This window comes from Callithrix jacchus, chromosome 5 (assembly GCF_049354715.1).
Source record: "Callithrix jacchus isolate 240 chromosome 5, calJac240_pri, whole genome shotgun sequence".
Taxonomy (NCBI): domain Eukaryota; kingdom Metazoa; phylum Chordata; class Mammalia; order Primates; family Cebidae; genus Callithrix; species Callithrix jacchus.
Window position 1 is genome coordinate 109,264,840 of NC_133506.1, and position 21,576 is coordinate 109,286,415.

General features: G+C 43.5%; 1 long non-coding RNA gene and 2 other non-coding genes across 5 annotated transcripts in view; 1 reads left to right on the forward strand and 2 right to left on the reverse strand.

Moving 5' to 3' along the window:
- LOC108591813 (uncharacterized) overlaps nucleotides 1–21,576 on the reverse strand; it is a 39,699-nt gene that overhangs the window by 1,188 nt on the left and 16,935 nt on the right. Inside the window, exons 5-6 of one of the 3 annotated variants that reach the window (XR_013535854.1) lie at nucleotides 18,567–18,793; nucleotides 11,934–12,031 (exon numbers count right to left, since the gene is read on the reverse strand). This is a non-coding gene — a long non-coding RNA (uncharacterized LOC108591813). Of the gene's footprint in view, nucleotides 1–11,933; nucleotides 12,032–14,303; nucleotides 14,727–18,566; nucleotides 18,794–21,576 lie in introns of those variants that run through there. The other 2 variants (XR_013535855.1, XR_013535853.1) reach the window with 2 other exon arrangements.
- LOC118154403 (small nucleolar RNA U13) lies at nucleotides 15,911–16,009 on the forward strand. Its single transcript, XR_004744266.2, has one exon. It is a non-coding gene; the product is annotated as a small nucleolar RNA U13 (small nucleolar RNA).
- Nucleotides 18,239–18,360, reverse strand: LOC118154373 (small nucleolar RNA SNORA26). Its single transcript, XR_004744240.1, has one exon. It is a non-coding gene; the product is annotated as a small nucleolar RNA SNORA26 (small nucleolar RNA).

The following is a 21,576-nucleotide window of genomic DNA, read 5'->3' on the forward strand; positions in this document are numbered from 1 at the left end:
ATTTAAAGACATAAAATAATTCTTAAACAAATGGAGACATTATTATATATCATGTTAATGGATAGAGAGACTCAATGTAGTAAAGATGTAGTCTTCTCCATCTTTCACTTCCTTTGCTTCCTAATTAAGACTTATATTGCTCTTGGCTGGGCACAGTGGCTCACACCTGTAATCCCAGCACTTTGGGAGGCCAAGGCTAGCAGATGACATCAGGCCAGGAGTTCAAGACCAGCCTGGCCAATAAGGTGAACCCTCATCTCTACTAAAAAAAAAAAAAAATACAAAAATTAGCTCGATGTGGTGGCACATGCCTGTTGTCCCAGCTATTTGGGAGGCTGAGGAAGGAGAATCACTTGAACCTGGGTGGTGGAGGCTGACATGAGCCGAGATTGTGCCTCTGCACTCCAGCCTGGGCAACAGACTAACACTCTGTCTTAAAAAAAAAAAAAAAAAGAAAGAAAGACTTTATATTGCTCTTCTTGCTCTTCTTTTACTGTCAAGAAAGTGTCTTCTACCCATCTTAGCAAGCCTCTAGTGAGACACATTTTGGAGCTCCATCTAAAGATCCTCAATAATAAACTGATGTTTGTAAGGTTTCCAGTAAAGTACAAAAAGCTCTCAAAGCATTTTAGTGTAATATCAGATTCTTTTTCTTTTTTCTTTTTTTGAAATACAGTTTTGCCCTTGTCAGCCAGATGAGTGCAATGGTGTCATCTCAGCTCACTGCAACCTCTGCCTCCCGGTTCAAGCAATGCTTCTGCCTCAGCCTCTCAAGTAGCTGCAATTATAGGCATGCATCACCACACCCAGCTAATTTTTGTATTATTAGTAAAGACAGGGCTTCACCATGTTGGCCAGGATGGTCTTGAACTCCTGACGTCAGATGATCCACCCACCTTGGCCTCCCAAAATGCCAGGATTACAGGTGTGAACCACTGCGCCTGGCCTGTAACATCAGATTCTGTAAAGGGCATGTGCAACTTATTTGTGTCCTCCTACTACTATGTCTTTAAATGCCTTAGCTAGAAATGGCGTTTGTTATGCTCAAAATTGCCCAGTTGAATTTTACTAAAAGTAGTGTAGTAGATGTAACTGGAGGTAGTTTCCTGGTTTACAATCCTCTGAACAGCCACATTTATGTTACCTTTTTTTCTAATAATAGGCTCAATCCCATATCATGGAGGTGGGCAAGTGAGCCAGGTGGATCCACTGTAATGCCTCATTCCTTTAGCCTGTGATCAGTCCACGTGGTAGACATATGACCCAAGCTAGGCTGGTTGGCCTTTCCCCATGTAGGGAAGAATAAAGCTAACAGGAAAAGAGCGGCAGAGATAAGAGACTGACAGTTTTTAAACTCCTGGCTCTAGTCACCCCAGCACTTCCACGGTTGGAGAACATCAGCCAATTAAAGAGCCCCTTTTTTGCTTAAATTAGTTCAGCATGGCTTTCTGTTTCTTGGAACCAAATAATCCTTACAGTAAGTAAGCAGCTGCCTGGATTTTTATACTAGCCTGCCTAGTATAGAGTCAGAGGTTATTCAGGGAAGCAGAACTACTACTTACGGGATAGGAAATGTATTCTAGGACAAGATCTTACACATTTTAAGGGGGAGGGCACAAGAAAGTGAAGGTCCAGGAGAAAAGTTGGGGATCAGAGAAGAGATTACTATTTGGTCAATCTGAGAAGCTAAGCACATCCAGCCCCAAAATAGAATGGCAAAACAAGCTCATGGGAGGTCAGTGGAAAGCCATTTCTCTGTGTAGCTACTGTGTTTGTGCCTCACTGTCAAGTATCTGGCAGTGAGTCAGGGGGTCACCATTGGGCTGGGCGCAGTGGCTCACACCTGTAATCCCAGCACTTTGGGAGGCCAAGGCAGTTGGATCACTTGAGGCTAGGAGCTTGAGACCAGCCTGGCCAATATGGCTAAACTAAGTCTCCACTAAAAATTAAAAACTTAGCTGGACATGGTGGCACATGCCTGTAGTCCTAGCTACTTGGGAGGCTGAGGTACAAGAATTGCTTGAACCTGGGCGGGGGGGCAGAGGTTGCAGTGAGCCAAGATCACACCATTGCACTCCAATCTGGGCAACAGAACAAGACTGTGTCTCAAAAAAAAAAAAAAAGCCACCGTTGTTCTATAGTATCAGCAGTTGGTAAGAAGAGGTAGATTGGGAGCAGAAGACAGCAAGAAAAAAACTGGAGCTCACACCTGGAACCAGAGGTCTCAGTGGTTTATAGGCACCTCTACATCTGTCTATAATCACTTCTAATCATGATAGCCTACAAAGGGTAAGGACTGCTACTTCACCTCTGCCTGCCTAATATCCTGTAAATTCTGCTTTTGGCCAACTCACTCTCAAAATCATATAGGGAACGGGATTCTGGGAAATGTAGATCCCAACTTATTCAAGTTGACACAGTACAAATTGCCCTAGCCTTAAGCCAGGCAGCCACAAATTGAGGACTTTTTTTTTTTTTTTTTTTTTTTTTTAGACAGAGTTTCGCTCCTGTTACCCAGGCTGGAGTGCAATGGCGTGATCTCTGCTCACTGCAACCTTCACCTCCTGGGTTCAGGCAATTCTCCTGCCTCAGCCTCCTGAGTAGCTGGGATTACAGGCATGCGCCACCATGCCCAGCTAATTTTTTGTCTTTTTATTAGAGACAGGGTTTCACCATGTTGACCAGGATGGTCTCCATCTCTTGACCTTGTGATCCACCCACTTCGGCCTCCCAAAGTGCTGGGATTACAGACTTGAGCCACCGCGCCTGGCAGAGGCCTTATTTTATTTAAAGTTTCCCCAGCAAAGAGGGAGAACCAGATGTTACATCATTTGACCTATCCAGGAGCTCTGCAGTCGTCTGCCCCTGCTCTTCTCATTCAGAAAATGTCCTCACACCCTTCCTAGTTCCTAGCCTTTTTAGCCCTCTTCTCCATATCTCAGATTTCTTGAACCCCTTCAAACCTGTAGGCTCAGCCCTGCCACAATTTTTAGGACTGATCCTGATCACAGAAAGGAAGACTAGGGGCCGGGCACCGTGGCTCATGACTGTAATCCCAGCACACTGGGAGGCCAAGGCGGGTGGATCACGAGGTCAAGAGATCAAGACCATGGTGATGTGATGTAGCTAGCCTAGAGTTAGAACCTGTACACTGCCATTTTATAAAGGACAAAGCTGATTCCATACTCCTCACAATGAATGCTAACCTTGGCCTCTGTGAAACTGCTAAAAGGTAAAGCTGCATACTTTCTATTATCTGTAACTGCCAGAATTGCTGGCCTTTGATCACCAGTAATAGCCAGAGTAAGTACCCCCGGAGAATTCCATTCTGGCACCAAGTAACTCCTACCCAGACGATGTGTAAGCAAATGGTTATCTTAAATTCTGTAAAAGTATCAAGCACATCCCCTAGACCTTGGAATGTCCGGAGCCCATCACCCTCCTCTCTACCCAGGAGGTGATTTACAGCCTACCGAAATATCTGAAGACTTTCATCTCATCTCTGCTTCTTACCCCCACTCCCAAAGTGGTTTAGTGGGTATAAAAAGGTCTTGTCTCTCTTCTTTCCGGGCCACGGGTTGGAGAGACGTGAGTCCTCCATGGTCGCTGGCAATAAACCCCGCAATTTGGCATACTTTTGTCTTGGTATTGACTTTCTGTGCTCGGTCCAATACAACAGTGAAACCCCATCTCTACTAAAAGATACAAAAATTAGCTGGGCGTGGTGGTGCATGCCTGTGGTCCCAGCTACTCGGGAGGCTGAGACAGGAGAATTGCTTGAACCCGGGAGGCAGAGGTTGCAGTGAGCTGAGATCGTGCCATTGCACTCCAGCCTGGTGCCTGGCAACAGAGCAAGACTCTGTCTCCAAAAAAAAAAAAAAAGGAAAGAAAGAAAAAAGAAAGGAAAGGAAGAGTAGGATGCTAGGCTTGGTACTGAGGAACACAACACAAAGTAAGTTTGCTGTGGGTTCAGCTTGGACTTCCAGCCTGTCCTAGGTTCTGTTGGCTAGCTTCTGTCTCACTCCTGGCGCCAAAAGTCCTCCTCCAACCCCAAATTTATTTTTTTTTAAGATACGGGGTCTCACCGTGCCACCCAGGCTGCAGTGCCGAGTGTAGTGGTGTGATTATGATGATTCCCTGAGCTCTCCCTCCAGGCCTTCCAGGACTAAGTCCCTCCCCATGCTCCACCCAAGTCCTTCCTCACAACTCCAGCCAGGGGCAATGTTGCTGCTTACCTGCTGACGGGCTTTCCCAACAACAGCTCCCACAAGCTTGATTTCTGATTACAGCCAACCCATGACATGCTTGAGCAACACTTTCCCAAGCCTTTTTGAATCTCTGTGTTGTTTATGCACATGCCTCTTGTTCTCCAGAATCAAAGGCTCGCTGTTTCGTGTGCATAGCCTCACGTAGCTTATTAAACTCCTTTTCAAGTTTCCCTAAAGTGTAACTCTCTTTTGATGACCATTTTTTTGGGTTATATTCAAACAGCTTCTTCAATGTCTTATACTCTTTTGTATAGAGTATAAGCGGGGGCCGGGGCAGTGGCTCACTCCAGTAATCCAGCACTTTGGCATGCCGAGGCAAGAGTTAGAGGCTGTAGTGTTCACACCATTGCGTTCCAGCTTGGGTGACAGAGGGAGACTCTGGGAAAGAAAGAAAGAAAGAGAGAGAGAGAGAGAGAAAGGGAAAGAGAGGAAGGATGGAAGAAAGGAAGGGAGGGAGGGAGGGAGGGAGGGAGGGAAAGAGAAAGAGAAAGAATGAAAAATAAAAGAGAAGGAAGAAAGAAAGAGAGAAAGAGAGGGAAAAAGAGAGAAAGAGCAGGCAGGGAGGAAGGGAAGAGAACACAAGTGCTAATCCTGTCTAGTCCAGCACAGCTGAGTTTCACATTCAGTTATATTTCATTTTCTGGCTGAATTTCTCTTCAGTTTAATACCAGTAAGAAGCAGCTGCCTTTTTTTTTTTTTTTCCAAAGAAAAACCCATTGTGGTTGTTTTTATTTTTTTAATTACCAAAGGAAAACTTCTGCATCCCCAGCCATGAACAAAGAACCACAAAGTCAGGAGCCACGGTTGCTCAGGCCAGTTGTCCTGCTGCTTGAGAGGCAAGGCTATGAGTTCATAGGCCAACCTGGGCAATGTAAGAACCTCTCATTCATTAAAAAAAAAAGAACCACAAAGTTATGGTGAGATGGGATGCCAGCCATCCACTCAGGTGGCTCTTAGGTCCTCAGGTGTTTAAGATCCTTGTCCTGGCAAAATGACAAATGACTACAGGTCATGGATCTCTGGGGTCACTCCAAAATATTTTAAATGGTGACTTGTATCCAAGAATGCCAAGGGTGTTCATTAAATACCTGATCTGTTGCAACCCTCTGTCCACCTCTTGTTATACCAGATCACTCTGAGGCCTCCCATTTTACTATAAAATGGTTAATTATCACGCCTGTAATCCCAGCACTTTGGGAAGCTAAGGCAGGCGGATCACGAGGTCAGGAGATCGAGACCATCCTGGCTAACATGGTGAACCCCCATCTCCACTAAAAATACAAAAAATTAGCCAGGTGTGGTGGCACGTGCCTGTAGTCCCAGCTACTTGGGAGGCTGAGGCAGGAAAATCACTTGAACCCTGGGAGGCGGAGGTTGCAGTGAGCCGAGATTAAACCACTGCACTCCAGCCTGGGCAACAGAGTGAGAATCCATCTCAAAAAAAAAAAAGTTAATTATCAGCTTCTTGCACCCCAAGTTCCGAGTTCTGTCTGCCATACCTGGCACCCACACTCATGGGCTTCCCTCCCAGGGCATGTCCCACCCAGTGGGTGGGTGTGTCACATGCCAGGCATCCACCCCTCCCATGTGCCCTGTTTCCTCAGTACTCTGGACCCAGTTGGCTAGAAGGACTGTCATTACCAATAGCACATTAAGCACCCAATGTACTGATTCATTTTTGGAAATTGTTTTAAATACCTCTGCTTGCTCTCCAGGGAAACAGATCGAGAGAAAATAAGGGCATCTGTGAGACGTTTTGGATCGTTAAATCGTCTCCTCTGAGCCATGCTAAGGTCTAACAAGTTCAGCAAGATTGTAATTGACCACATGACAGCCATCAAATTAGGCTTGGATTCAAGTGTATGATCCAATGGTACTTTTATGTGCTCTACAGTTCACTGGACTCCCTGTGTAATCACTGTGTAGAGTGATACAAAGCCCATTTTATGGAAGTTGGAGTGGCACACGTTTATTGTGTTAGGTGATTACAGATTTTATAATCTTTTAAGATGTATTTTTGGCGGGGTGCGGTGGCTCACGCCTGTAATCCCAGCACTTTGGGAGGCCAAGTCAGATGGATCACGAGGTCAAGAGATCGAGACCATCCTGGTCAACATGGTGAAACCCTGTCTCTACTAAAAATACAACAAATTAGCTGGGCATCGTAGCGCATGCCTGTAATCCCAGATACTCAGGAGGCTGAGGCAGGAGAATTGCCTGAACCCAGCAGGCGGAGGTTGCCATGAGCCGAGATCGTGCCATTGCACTCCAGCCTGGGTAACAAGAGCAAAACTCCGTCTCAAAAAAAAAAAAAAAGATGTATTTTTGTCTTATTTAGCGCTGAGTCCTTGGTCAGAAGTATGCGGTCCCATTTTACTGGTTTTCCTGTGGTAAAATGCAATATACCTATTTTTTTCATCCCGTGAATATTTTAATGTTTAAACGATCCTCTCTACACTAAGCTCATCTTGAGAGTTCTGCCGCTGACTTGCGCACTGAGGTTATGGGCATGTGTGGCACAGGATAGTGTGGATGGTATGGGCCTGAAACTGCATGAAATAAATATGACCTTTGGTCTGGATGCGGTGGCTCATACCTGTAATCCCAGCCCTCTGAGAGGCCAAGGTGGGCGGACCACTTGAGACCAGGAATTTGAGACCTGACTGGCCAACATGGTGAAACTCTGTCTCTACTAAAAATACAAAAATTAGCTGGGCGTGGTGGTGCACGCCTGTAATCCCAGCTACTCGAGAGGCTGAGACAGGAGAATAGCTTGAACCTGGGAGGAGGCGGTTGCAGTGAGCCAAGATCCTGCCATTGCACTCCAGCCTGGGTGAAAGAACTAGACTGTGTCTCAAAAAAAATGTGTATATATATATATAAATATATGTATATATTTTTAATGTTTCCTAAATAGCAATAAATAAATAGAATAGGAACACTGCTGCTTGGTTCGGATGGGCCTTGGCCAGGTTTTCTCTTATCTTAGTTCATTTTCAGTTCTTTATAACAGAACACCTGAAACTGGGTAATTTGTAAACAAAAGAAATGTATTTCTTATAATTATGGAAGCTGAGAAATCCCGCATCAACGGTTTGCATCTGCAGAGGGCCATCTTACTGGTGGGGTCTCTCTGGAGCGTCCTGAAGGCAGCTCAGGGCATCACAGGGCAAGGTGCTGAGTGTGCTAGCAGAAGTCTCTCTTTTTCTTCTTGTAAAGCCATCAGTCCTGCTCCTGAGATACCTCATTAATCCATGAGTCCATTAACCCTTTAATCCATGAATGCTCTAATCCATTCATGAGGGTTCTGCCCTCATGACCCAATCACCTCTCAAATGTGCTGCCTCTCAACACGGCCACATTAGGAATTAGATTTCAACACAAGTTTTGGGGGAGACAAATATTCAAACCATAGGTCCCCCTTAGACTCAACACCTTCAGCTTCTCCTAGTTTTCTCCTATGGAATTTCAGCTCATTCAACTCTTAACTCTGGACAAAATGGAGTAATTCCTTTTTCCCTAGCCCTATTTCGCCTACAGGCCTGAGCACTCTTCCTCTGTGACCCTAGCCCCTTCTAAGCACCTATTGAAGGCCAAATCATGGCCCCCGCCAAAGACCTCAATCCCCAGAACCTGTGAGTATGCTACCTTACACCATACAGGTGTCATCAAGGTAAGGATCTTGAGCTATGGGGTGATGATCCTGGATTATCTGTATGGGCTCACTGTAAACATAGAGGTCCTCACAGGAGGGTCAGAGTCAGAGGAGATGTGACTATGGAAGCAGAAGTCAAAGCAGTGTGGAGCCACGAGCCAAGGAATGTGGGCAGCCTCTGGAAGCTGAAAAAGGCAAGGAACAGAGTCTCCAGGAGAAAGATAGCTTGATCACCATCTTTATTTTAGCCCCTGTGAGACCCATTTTGGATTTCTGATCTTCAAAACTGTAAGAGAATAAATGTGTGCCATTTTATGCCACCAAGTTCAGGGTGATTCATTCTACCAGCATCCCAGCTTGCACTGATGGGAAGGTAGAAGCAGAGGTGGAGCCATATTCCCAGTATGGTAGCCACCTGCCACACATAGCAATTGAGCGGTTGAAACGGGGTTAATATGAATTGAGATGTGCTGTAAGTATAAAATACACACCAGGCCTGGTGTGGTGGCTCACGTCTATAATCCCAGCATTTTGGGAGGCCGAGGTGGGTGGATCACTTGGGGTCAGGGGTTTGAGACCAGCCTGACCAACATGCAGAAACCCCATCTCTACTAAAATACAAAAATTAGCTGGACATGGTGGCGGGTGCCTGTAATCCCAGCTACTCAGGAGGCTGAGGCAGGAGAATTGCTCGCACCCAGGAGGCGGAGGTTGCAGTGAGCCAGGATCACGCCACTACACTCCAGCCTGGATGACAGAACAAGACTCTGTCTCAAACAAAACAAACAGATTTTAAGGACTTAGTTAATATGTTAGATACAAGGAGTTTAATAAAATATTAAAATTACTTTCATCTGTTTGTTTTTACTTATTTAAACGTGGCCACTAGAAAATTCAGAATCATACATGTAACTTGCATTATATTTCTGTTGATCAGGGCTGCTCTAGATGAATCTCACTACTGCAGTTTCTTATTTTTCTTTTTGCTTTTTTGAGATAGTCTCACTCTGTTACCCAGTCTAGAGTGCACTGGTGTGATCCCAGCTCACTACAACCTCTGCCTCCTGGGCTCAAGCAATCCTCCCACTTCAGCCTCCTGAGTAGTTGGGATTACAGGTACATGGCACCACACCCGACTAATTTTTTTTTTTTGCTTTTTTGAGATAGTCTCACTCTGTTACCCAGGCTGGAGTGCAATGGCGCGATCTCGGTTCACTGCAACCTCCGCCTCCTGGGTTCAGGCAATTCTCCTGCCTCAGCCTCCTGAGTAGCTGGGATTACAGGCACGTGCCACCATGCCCAGCTAATTTTTTGTATTTTTAGTAGAGATGGGGTTTCACCATGTTGACCAGGATATTTTCGATCTCTTGACCTCGTGATCCACCCGCCTCGGCCTCCCAAAGTGCTGGGATTACAGGCTTGAGCCACTGTGCCTGGCAAAATTTTTTTTTTTGTTAATCAATGAGAGCATGTGACATTGCTCAGGTTGGCCTTGAACTCATGGCCTCGCCTCCTCAAGCACCAGGACAACTGGCCAGAGGCACCGTGGCCCTCGAATTTTTGTAGAAATAAGATTTTTCATGTTGCCCATGACAAAACTAGACTCAAGGCATCCACCCACCTTAGTCTCCCAGAGTGCTGGGACTACGGGTGTGAGCCACCACACCCCGCCTCACCGCTGCAGTTGCAGAAGTCACTCTAAAACCCTATTGGATTGGCCCAGACCTTCTACTCCCAGCTCATATGCCTTTGGTTCCTGTTGAGTATTCCAGGACACTGCTAGAAGAGGACCCTGCCCTGAGCTACCCTGAACCTGTCTGGTTTGGGCTCTGATATCCTCCCTTAAGTTTTTCAAACTTCACTTTTATGAGTTGGGGACATCTTCAAAAAAAAGAACACAAAATCAAGAAAGAGCCAGAACCTTGGAGCAATCTGTACAAAGGAGGGAGCTTGAAACTTAAGCTTCATTTGCCTCATGGTAAATCTGCCTCTGCTCTGTCTCCCAAATCTCGCCTAGGTGGCTCCTTTCCCCTTTCTATTCTGCTGAAGATACCACTCTCCAGAGATCTTTCACTAGTTCCTAAGACAATATCCAAAGTGACCGCCATCTTTAACCCAGGCAAGCAGGGAACTTGAGCTTTGGAGGACCTCACATAGAACAAACACAACACATTTGTATATTAAGAAATGTATGGCTGGGCGCGGTGGCTCATGCCTGTAATCTCAGCACTTTGGGAGGCCAAGGTGGGTGGATCACCTGAGGTCAGGAGTTCAAGACAAGCCTGGACATCATGGTGAAACCCCATCTTTAAAAAAAAAAGGAATGTATGGATATCTGCAACTTGATATTTGCCCCTTAGTGCTGGCATGGCACAACCCGTATACCCCATCCATCTGTTCTCATGACTTACACTGTTTCAGGGTCCAAGAAATTCCTTCTTTACACTCTAGCCCTATATGTCCTTGAAATTAAAAAAAAGTGGGGGGGGGGATGAATTGGAATGCCATGAAGATTTGTGAGTTGTGCCACTGCTAACATAGAGCTAGACTTCCTCCCGCTGCTTCAGAGCTCAGGGAGGAAAAGGCATTAATAAAAAAAAGACAAATTAATGAACTTGTCAAATCTTCTCAGCACAAACGCAATAGATTCTTGTATAACAGGGTACCATTTGTCAGTGATGCATGCTTCTGGTATTCACAACAGCTGCAAGTGACAGCTGAATATTTTGTAACATTAAATAATTGTTATTATTCTTATATTTCTATATAGTCAGATATAGAGACAACATTCATGAAACAGTATAAATTGGCAACTACATGGACAAATACAATGACAACCAAATTGACAATGCTAGAATTATGAATTTTTACAAAAATTAATATTTCCTTACATTTAAATATGAATTCAGCTTTATTTAAATAATTTTAAATAATTTAATATTTATTTAAAATATTTAATAATTATTTAAAAATAAGTATAATTTAATAAGTATAAATAAATAATTTATACTTAAGTATAAATCAAGATCGGAAGTGGACCGGGAACAGTGGCTCTCGCCTGTAATCCAAGCACTTTGGGAGGCCGAGGTGGGCAGATCACTTGAGGTCAGGAGTTTGAGATCGACCTGGACAACATAGTGAAACCCCATCTCTACTAATAATACAAAAACAATTAGCTGGGCATGGTGGCACATGCCTATAGTCCCAGCTACTTGGGAGACTGAGGCAGGAAATTTGCTTGAACTCGGGCGGCAGAGGTTGCAGTGAGCCAAGATTGCCCACTTCACTCCATCCTTGGCAACAGAGTGAAACTGTCTCAAAAAAAAAAAAGAAAGAAAAGAAAAGAAAATACAGATGTGAAGCTCAGAGAACAAAAAGCCTGAAAGAAGAGAAAATAGAAAGCAGTTTGCCTAAATTTCTAAAAACTGGAAACAATGAAAGTGAACTGATGTCTGCTGAGCATGACTCACATAAAATTTGCGTACAGGACTTGTACAAATTCCTTACCTAATAAGATTTAATTACTAATCATATGAAAATGAACAAAAAATATCTTCAAACCCATAATTTGAAAAGATCAGATGAAATCCCTACAACTTCATATTCTTCATTAAAAGAATACTGAATTATTGATCAAAGCAAGAACAAGAAAAGAATTATTTGTAACAAATGTATAACTCAAAAAGCCAAATGCAACTCCAATGTGTCCATTACTATGAGAAGAAAAATGCATTTATAAAAGCTGCAATTGAATGTGAAAAAATCTCTGGGGCTTTATTATGCTTTTTGGATGATGATCCTAAAAAATGGTGATCACATCCTTCTAATAGCAGAAAGATGTTTCTAGCAAAATGGAATTCAATTCAAATTAATGAGCCAGGCATGGTGGCTCACACCTGTAATACTAGTACTTTGGGAGGCGAAGGAAGGTGGATCACCTGAGGTCAGGAGTTTGAGACCAGCCTGGTCTACTAAAAATACAAAAGTTAGCCAAGCGTGGTGGCACATACCTGTAACCCCAGCTACTTGGGAGGCTGAGGCAGGAGAATCACTTGAACCCAGGAGGCAGAGGTTGCAGTGAGATGAGATCATGCCATTGCACTCCAGCCTAGGCAACAGAGTGAGACTCCATTTCAAAAACAAACAAACAAAACAACAACAACAACAAAAAAAAACCCCACAAATTAATGATTACAACTTTCCATTCCATGAACATGGCAGATAATTGATTATTTAATTTTATACCAAAATTATTGTAGCTGGAGAAAGAAATTGCAGAAATTGCTGTTACGTGTTTTTTTTATATATCCTAAGTACAAAATATTTTGTTACTATTATGATAGAGTTTTACAACCAATTCTGGGCTACAGAGAAATACCCTCTCTCGATAAACAAATAAAGGCAATATTGCAAAAAAAAAAAAAAAAAGCATTTAAAAAATCAAGCATAGGCCGGGCAGCACTTTTGGAGGCCGAGGCAGGCAGATCACTTGAAGTCAGGAGTTCGAGACCAACCTAGACAACATGGCAAGACCCCGTCTTTATTAAAAATACAAAAATTAGCCGGGTATGGTGGTGCATGCCTGTAATCCCAGCAATTTGAGAGGCTGAGGCAGGAGAATTGTTTGAACTCAGGAGGTGGAGGTTGCAGTGAGCCAAGATCATGCCACTGCATTCCAGCCTGGGCAATAGAGTAAAACTCCATCTCAAAAACAAAACAAAACAAGAAACTACTGATAGTTTAGATTCCCTCATGTTTTGAACTACTGTTTATTTCATTATTACAGATTCTTAACAGTAGCTGTAGGTCAGATGTGGTGGTTCATGCTTGTCATTCCAGAACTTTGGGAGGTGGGAGAATTGCTTGGACCCAGGAGTTCAAAATTAGCCTGGGAAACATAGTGAGACCTCATCTCTACAAAATAAATAAATAAAATAGAGTGAAAATAAAAATTAGCTGGGCACGATAGCACACGCCCAGTCCCAGCTACTTGGCAGGCTGAGGTGGGAGGATCGTTTGAGCCCACAAAGTCCAGGTTGCAGTGTGCTGTAATCATGCCACTGCACTCTAGCCTGGGTGACCAAGTGAGACCTGTCAAGAAAGAAAGAAAAGAGAGGAAAGGAAGGAAGGAAGAGAGGGAGGTGGCAAGTTGTGTCCACATCTAGGGATAGACCCAACGAAGCTGAGTCTGTGTCAGGATTTTCCTGAGAGCAGCACTTTTCATCCAAGACAGATCAGGAAAGTGAAAAACTGAAACCAGACAAAAAGCAAAAACCAATCAAACAAAAAACACAGTAGAATGACTGAACACTTCCAAGAGAGGCTGGTACTTTTTCCATCTCAGGGCATCTGAGACTTAGCATTGCTAAGTCTTCTGTTTCCAGAAGTATTCACTGTTACTCTTTCTTTTATAATGACATGTTCTCTTATTATTATATAAACAGTGGCTATGTACAAACTATAATTGCAGTGAATGAGCAAAGTAAAATATAGCAAGAAAAAAATCACCTGTAACTCTACCCATACTAATGTTAAACTTTGGTCTATAACCTTCCAGTCCTGCGTGTATGTGTTTAACTAAACATGAGATCATATTGAAATGACTTTTTCAGAAAAATATGAGAAGTGACTTCCCTTTCATAGTTGATGGGAAATAAATGTGAAGCTGCCAAAGGCCATTTTTGTTATGACTTGGGGAGACATCCACTGAGAGCAAAGGCCAAACAAAGGACAGATGGATGATTGATGACATATTTCAGTACCTGGATCCAATGGTGTCTGAAGCCAACAACCCCTAGATTTAGGTGAGCCAGTAAATAAATTCCCTTTTCTGCTTAAGCTGGTTTTAATTTAATTTTTTCCATCTGCAACTGAAAGAGACCTATAATATTCACCAGGCTCATCACAAATATTCTCTTTCTTTTTGCGAACATGCAGTTGGCGTGTACTTCCGTGCTCTCTTTGAAGTGAGGTATGGCCATGAGACTTGCTTTGACCAACGACATGAGAGCCGATATGTGAGGAGTCAGAGCATCCATGACCAGCCACTTACCTCTCTCCATCTGTTTTTAAATTTTTTTTTTTTTTTTTTTTTGAGATGGAGTTTTGCTGTTGTTACCCAGACTGGAGTGCAATGGCACGATCTCGGCTCACCGCAACCTCCACCTTCTGGGTTCAAACAATTCTCCTGCCTCAGCCTCCCGAGTAGCTGGGACTACAGGCGCACACCACCATGCCCAGCTAAATTTTTGTATTTTTAGTAGAGACGGGGTTTCACCATGTTGACCAGGATGGTCTCGATCTCTTGACCTCGTGATCCACTCACCTCGGCCTCCCAAAGTGCTGGGATTATAGGCGTGAGCCACTGCGCCCGGCCTTCCTTTTTTTTTTTTTTTTTTTTTTTTTAATTGAGATGGAGTTTCACTCTTGTTGCCCAGGCTGGAGTGCAATGGTGCGATCTCAGCTCACTGCAACCTCCACCTTCCAGGTTCAAGTGATTCTCCTGCCTCAGCCTCCCAAGTAGCTGGGATTATAGGCACTCGCCACTATGCCCAGCTAATTTTGTATTTTTTAGCAGAGATAGAGTTTCTCCATGTTGGTCAGGCTTGTTTTGAACTCCTGACCCCAGATGATCCACCTGCGTCAGCCTCCCAAAGTGCTGGAATTACAGGTGTGAGGCACTGCACCCGGACTCCATCCCTTTTTTTCTCTCTGCCATAGCAACCAGCAATATTCCAGATAGTATCTTTTCCATTGTCTGGGTCCCAGCGTGAGGATAAGGTGGAATAAACCCTCCAGCTGACCTGTGATGGACATATATCATAAGCAATAAATGAATGCACAAGTAAGAAACAAATTCCTATTTTTCAAGTTACTAAGCCTTTGGACTTTTCTGTTAGTACAGCAAAACATAGCCCATCCTGACGGATAATGTTAATAATACTGATGAATTTAGAGAGGAAAGGGATTCTTGCTTTCTTAATCTGTGTATCTTTTTTTTTTTTTTTTTTTTTTTAGGCAGGGTCTCATGTTGTTGCCCAGGGTGCAGTGCAGTGGCACGAACACAGCTCACTGCAGCCTCAACCTCCCGGGCTCAAGAGATCCTCTCACCTCAACTTCCTGAGTAGCAGGGACCACAAGCGCACTGCACCATGCCTGTCTAATTTTTCATATATTTTTGTAGAGATGGGGTTTCACCATGTTTCCAGGCTGATCTCAGACTTCTGAACTCAAGCCATCCACCTGCCTCAGCCTCCCCAAGTCCTGGGATCATAGGCATGCACCACCATGCTTGTCCTCTGTGTACCATTTAAAAAATCAGCAGCAGCCGGGTGCAGAGACCGAGGCAGGGGCTCACACCTGTAATCCCTTTGGGATGCTGAGGTAGATCACCTGAGGTCAGGATTTCAAGATCAGCCTGGCCAAGACGGTGAAACCCATCTCTACTAAAAACACAAAAATTAGTTGGGTGTGGTGGCAGGTGTCTGTAATCCAGCTACTAGAGAGGCTGAGGTCGGAGAATCGCTTGAACCTGGGAGGCAGAGGTTGCAGTGAGTTGAGGTCACGCCACTGCACTCCAGCCTGGGCGACAAGAGCATAACTCTGTCTCAAAAAAAAAAAAAAAAATCAGCAGCATGCATAGCTATGTGAATATACTTAATGCTGCTGAACTGTACACCTACACTTGGTTTAAAAAGTAATTTTTATGTTATCTATAGTTTACCAAAATAAAACAATTATACCAGCAGTCAATCATATATTTATTAGGGCCCTAGGGTTAATTCCATGTAAATGGCTCTGATAGCCAGTAACTGTTCTTGCAATCATTCACCAAACCTTCATTGAGCACCTATTATGTGCCCATCACTATGCTAGGCACTAGGGGTAAAGAGGCTATACTTCCAACTTTAAAAAGCTTCCTGCAAGCAAAAGAACATTCATCATAGCAGTTTGCCATCCTGGGACCCTGTTAAAGAAAAAATAGTAGATCCTTTTGTAGTTCATGAGCGTGATGATTGAGTGTTCATGCTCATGTGAGATGTGGCCACCCACCTTGTTACCACGGCAGCACATTACCCATCTGGCATGAAAAGAAAAAGGAAAAAACAGCAGGCCCCAAACAAGGCCAAATTCCATGCTTCCAAATCAAAACCAAAGTTGTTTACTTGTAAGATCTGATCTTCAAGAAATCAAGAGAGAAATGATAACCAAATCCCATTAAGCCAACAAGATTTCACTTACATTCTTACAAGGAAAATAATCTTGAAATGACCAATCTACCATTTGTTCATTGTTCCTGCTTTCTTCTGTCTCTTTCTGCCTATAAACATACCCATTCTGTCTAGTTAGTTGGAACTCCTTTCTATTTTGTAGATTGGATGCTGTGTGGTTCGTGAATTGCTGATAAAAGTGAATCAGATTTTTGAAACTGAATTCATTGATTCTTTGTTCTTTGATGACCACCCCACTCCCCAATTTGAGGTTCTTTTTCTTTCTTCATCAATAGACCTATCTATAGTTATCATTAAGCAGTAATGGGTAAAAGCCATTATAGCCATTTGAGAAGCACTTTCTTTCTCTAATCTTTTTGGCTTGCTCCTTACTAGCATAATATTTAAGAGGACAGATTCTGGAGTCCAGCAAGCCAGACTCAGATCCGAGCTCTATCACATACTAGTTCTGTGACCTGAGCCAGTTAGTTAATTTCTGTGTGCCTCCATTGTCTTGTCTCTAGAATGGGGACACAAATAGTACCTGCTTTTTACGATTGTTGAGAAGATTGAATGAGCTATTTCACATAAACACTTAGCCCAATGCCTGGTACAGAGTAAGTGCTGAATAAATGTCAGCTATCATTTATTAGTGCCTTATTAGTGCTTTCTTATTCTAAGCTTCAGCTTACCCTGTGATGCTGGCATTTCTGGCCCACCAGTGTAAGTTATAGTCAAGAAGTCTGTATCACAAAATAGAACTACTATACAATCTGGCACTCTCACTTCTGGGTGTACAGTCATCCCTGCTATCTGTGGGGATTGGCTCTGGGAACTTCCATTGACACCAAAATCCACAGATGCTCAAGTCCCTAATATGAAATGTTGTAGGCCGGGCGTGGTGGCTCATGCCTGTAATCCAAGCACTTTGGAGGCCAAGGCGGGTGGATCATCTAAGGTCGGGAGTTCAAGACCAGCCTGACCAACATGGCTAAACCCCGTCTTTAAAAAGAAAAAAAATAAAAATAAAAATAAATGTTGTAGTATTTTAGCCAGGCTTGGTAGCATGCACCTGTAGTCCCAATTGAGGCTAAGATGTGAGATCAGGAGATCAAGGCTGCAGTAAGCCATGATGGTGCCACTGTACTCCAGCTTGGGTAATGGTGTGAGACACTGTCTCAAAAAAAAGTTGTAGTATTTGCATGTGACCTGTGCACATTCTCCTATATACTTGAAATCATCTCTAGATTACCTACAATACCTAATACAATGTAAATGCTATGTAAATCATTTTTGTCACTCAGGCTGGAGTGCAGTGGCACAACACGGCTCACTGCAGCCTCCCTCTCCTAGGCTCAATGCCTCCTTCTGCCTCATCCTCCTGAGTAGCTGAGACTGCAGGTATGCACCACTGTGCTAGGCTATTTTGTACTTTTCTTTCTTTTTTTTTTTTTTTTTTGAGATGGAGTCTCACTCTGTCACCCAGGGTATGGTCCACCCAGGCTGGAATGCAGTGGCATGATGTTGAATCACTGCAACCTCCACCCAGGTTCAAGTGATACTTCCACCTCAGCCTCCCAAGTAGCTGGGACTACAGGCACACGCCACCATGCCTAGCTAATATATATGTATTTTTGTATTTTTTAGTGGAGATGGGGTTTTGACTTGTTGACCAGGCTGGTCTTAAACTCCTGATCTCAGATGATCCTCCCACCTCAGCCTCCCAAACTGCTGAGATTACAGGCTTGAACAACCATGCCTGGCTAATTTTTCTACTTTTTGTAGAAACAGGGCAACCCTATGTTGCCCAGGTTGGTCTTGAACTTCTGGACTCAAGTGATCCTCCCATCTTGGCCTCTCAAAGTGCTGAGGTTATAGGCATAAGCCACTGCCCATGGCCTAAATAGTTGTTATACTCTGTTGTTTGTTAGTTTATTTTGAGACAGAGTTTTGCTCTTGTTCCCCAGGCTGGAGTGCAGTGGCTCACCACAACTGTCTAATTTACATGAAATTTGAGAGGGGAACAGAATTTAAATGACCTCACCCCACCACACACACACAATGGTAACAATAATGATGACAGGTTTGTTGTTGTTTTTTTTTTCAGGTGTGACTCCAGACAGGATCCAAAGAGGAGATTTCCAGTCTCTTCTCTGGGTTTTATAGAGACTTACTTTACCCTTCTGTGTTAGCCTCTTAAAGCACTGGGTCAACCTTAAAAGGGCACAGGAAAGGGCAGATGACAGGTATTTTAATTAATTTGATTGTAATGATCATTATATAATGTCAAATCATGTTGTGCAATTGAATATATACAATTTTTATCTGTAAATTAAACATTAATTAAAAAATATTGACTGCTGCAAGCTCAAGAGACTGAAAGGAAAAATAAAATGATTCTGTGTCTCAGACATCTCCCGGTTCTTCATTTACCTGTAGCTTTACTCACGCTTCTTGCCTCTCCCTGCAAGGGACCCATGCTGGTTCACAGCCACTTGGGAGCACCCTTGAGTTAGGGCTGATCTGTTCTTCCTCCTGACAGGTGCTTCAGATCCCAGCCAGCAAGGATCACTTTCAGAAACTTTCACTTTCATATCTAGCCAGAAGTGGAAACTGGGCATGCCCTTCCAAACACTTGGCAGGAAGCTGGTTCCCAACCCCTAAGAAGCAATAAAACCAAGGTCACTCCTGCAGAAGAAGGCTTCTAACAGCACAGGATTCAAGCTCTATGGAGGTAACTTTCAGCCACAGTAGCAGTGTTTGTAAGTGTGGCTGGATCAGTATTTATCAGAGCTCCCCTTCACTCTCCTCACATTCCCTGAGGACCCCCTTGCACACCTCACCTTTTGTGACTGAGTCACCCGACTGCAGAACTAGAAAACAAAGAAGGTGGGCCGGACACGGTGGCTAATGCCTGTAATCTCAGCATTTTGGGAGGCCAAGGCGGGCAGATCACTTGAGGTGGGGAGTTAGAGATCAGCCTGACCAACATGGAGAAACCCTGTCTCTACTAAAAATCCAAAAAAATAAAAAAGTTAGCCAGGTGTGGTGGCACATGCCTATAATCCCAGCTACTTGGGAGGCTGAGGCAGGAGAAGCACTTGAACCTGATAGGCAGAGGTTTCGGTGAGCTGAGATCATGCCATTGCACTCCAGCCTGTGCAACAAGAGCGAAACTCCATCTCAAAAAATAAAAAAAAGAAAACAAAGAAGATGAATTCAGGACAGTTACATGCAAAAATGCTACTAGGTAGGGTCAAGACAAAGATTGGAGGATACACTGGCAGAGAAATATGACTTTTTTTTTTGAGACAGAGTCTTCCTCTGTTGCCCAGGCTAGAGTGCAATGGCGCGATCTCAGCTCACTACAGTCTCCACCTCCCTGGTTCAAGCCATTCTCCTACTTCAGCCTCCCGAGTAGCTGGGATTACAGGCATGCACTACCACGCCTGGCTAATTTTTGTATTTTTAGTAGAGATAGGTTTTCACCATCTTGGCCAGGCTGGTCTCAAACTCCTGACCTCAAGTGATCCACCTGCCTCGGCCTCCCAAAGTGCTGGAATTACAGGCATGTGCTACAGCGCCCAGCCTGATTGTGTATTTTTGACTGTCTTTAAATTTTTTTCATTAATCTGTAATGAAAACTTGGAGACATTTGGAGAAAATCTGAATGTAGAATCTTTTCTAGTAAGAACAGTTTTCTTCTGGTCATTCATAGTCATTTCAACCTAATCCTTATTTCAACGATTTTTTTTTTTTAGCAATTATCCCTTCTTGAGAAATTCCAAGAAATCTAATATAGATCTTTCTTCTTTTCTTCTTATCTTTTAAAAAAATTAATAGACTTTTTCTTTTGGAGCAGTTTCAGGGTTACAGAAACATTGGGCAGAAAGTACAGAGTTTCTACATACCTCCTCTTCCCAGGCACACCTTTTCCTCTGCTATTAACCTCTTGCGATGTTAGTTACTACTAATTAGTGTGCTACATTTGTTACAATTGACAGATCAGTACTGATACATTATTACTAACTCAGGTTCGTAGTTTATATTAGGGCTCCTTCTTTGTGTTGTACAGTTCTATGAGTTTTGACAAATGCATAATATCATGTCCAGTATCAGAATCGTTTCACTGCTCTAAAAGTGCCCTGTGCTCCATCTATTCATCCCTCCTTCCCTTCTAATCCCTGGCAACCACTGATCGTTTTACTGTCTCTATAGTTTTACCTTTTCCAGATTATTATCAGAGTGTGGTGGTTCATGCCTGTAATCCCAGCATTCTGGGAGGCCAAGGCAGGTGGATCCCCTGAGGTCAGGAGTTAGGGATCAGCCTGGCCAACACTGGTGAAACTCTGTCTCTACTAAAAACTACCAAAATTAGTTGGGCATGGTGGTGGCACGCACCTGTAGTCTCAGCTACTCGGGAGGCTGAGGCATGAGAACCTCTTGAACCCAGGAGGCGGAGGTTGCAGTGAGCCAAGATCACGCCATTGTACTCCAGCCTGGGCTACAGAGCCAGACTCTGTCTCAAAAAATAATAATAATAAATAGAATATATAGAGAGAGTCACACAATATGTATCATTTTTCAGATTGGCTTCTTACATTTAGCAATATGAATTTAAGTTTCCTCCATGTCTTTTTCGTTTTGTTTTTTGATTTTTGAGATGGGGGTTTCAATGTTTTTCCCAGGCTAGTTACAAACCTCCATGTTTTTTCCTGGCTTGATGGCTCATTCTCCACCTCCCCGCCCCCAATTTTTTTTTATTGTGATAAAATACACACAACATAAAATTTACCGTTGTAAACTTTTTTTGGTGTGGGGGAATGGAGTCTTGTTCTGTCACCCAAGTTGGAGTGCAATGGCATGATCTTGGCTCACTGCAACCTCTGACTCCCAGGTTCAAGCAATTCTCATGCCTTAGCCTCCAGAGTAGCCGGGATTATGGGGACACACCATCGCATCCAGCTAATTTTTGTATTTTTAGTAGAGACATTGGCCATGTTGGCCAGGCTGGTCTCAAACTCTTAACCTCAGGTGATACATTCGGCTTGACCTCCCAGAATGCTGGGATTACAGTCATGAGCCACTACACCCAGCCCACTGGAACAGTTTTTAGGTGTACAGTTTAGTGATTTTAAATACATTCATAATGTTCTGGTACTATAACCAGTATTCAGCTCTAGAACGCTTTTCATCTTGCAAAACAGAAACTCTATATCCATTAAGTAATAAAATTCTCCTTCCTCCTTGTTTTTTAGAGATATGATCTCACTTTGTCCCCCAGGCTACAACGCAGTGGCACAATCATAGCTCACTGTAGCCTCGAACTCCTGGTCTCAAGGGATCCTTCTGCTTTAGCCTTCCAAGTAGCTGGGATTACAGGTGCGAGCTGCTGCACCTGGCTTGCTTTTCTGACAGGTTCTTGAAGGGACTCCATTAAATC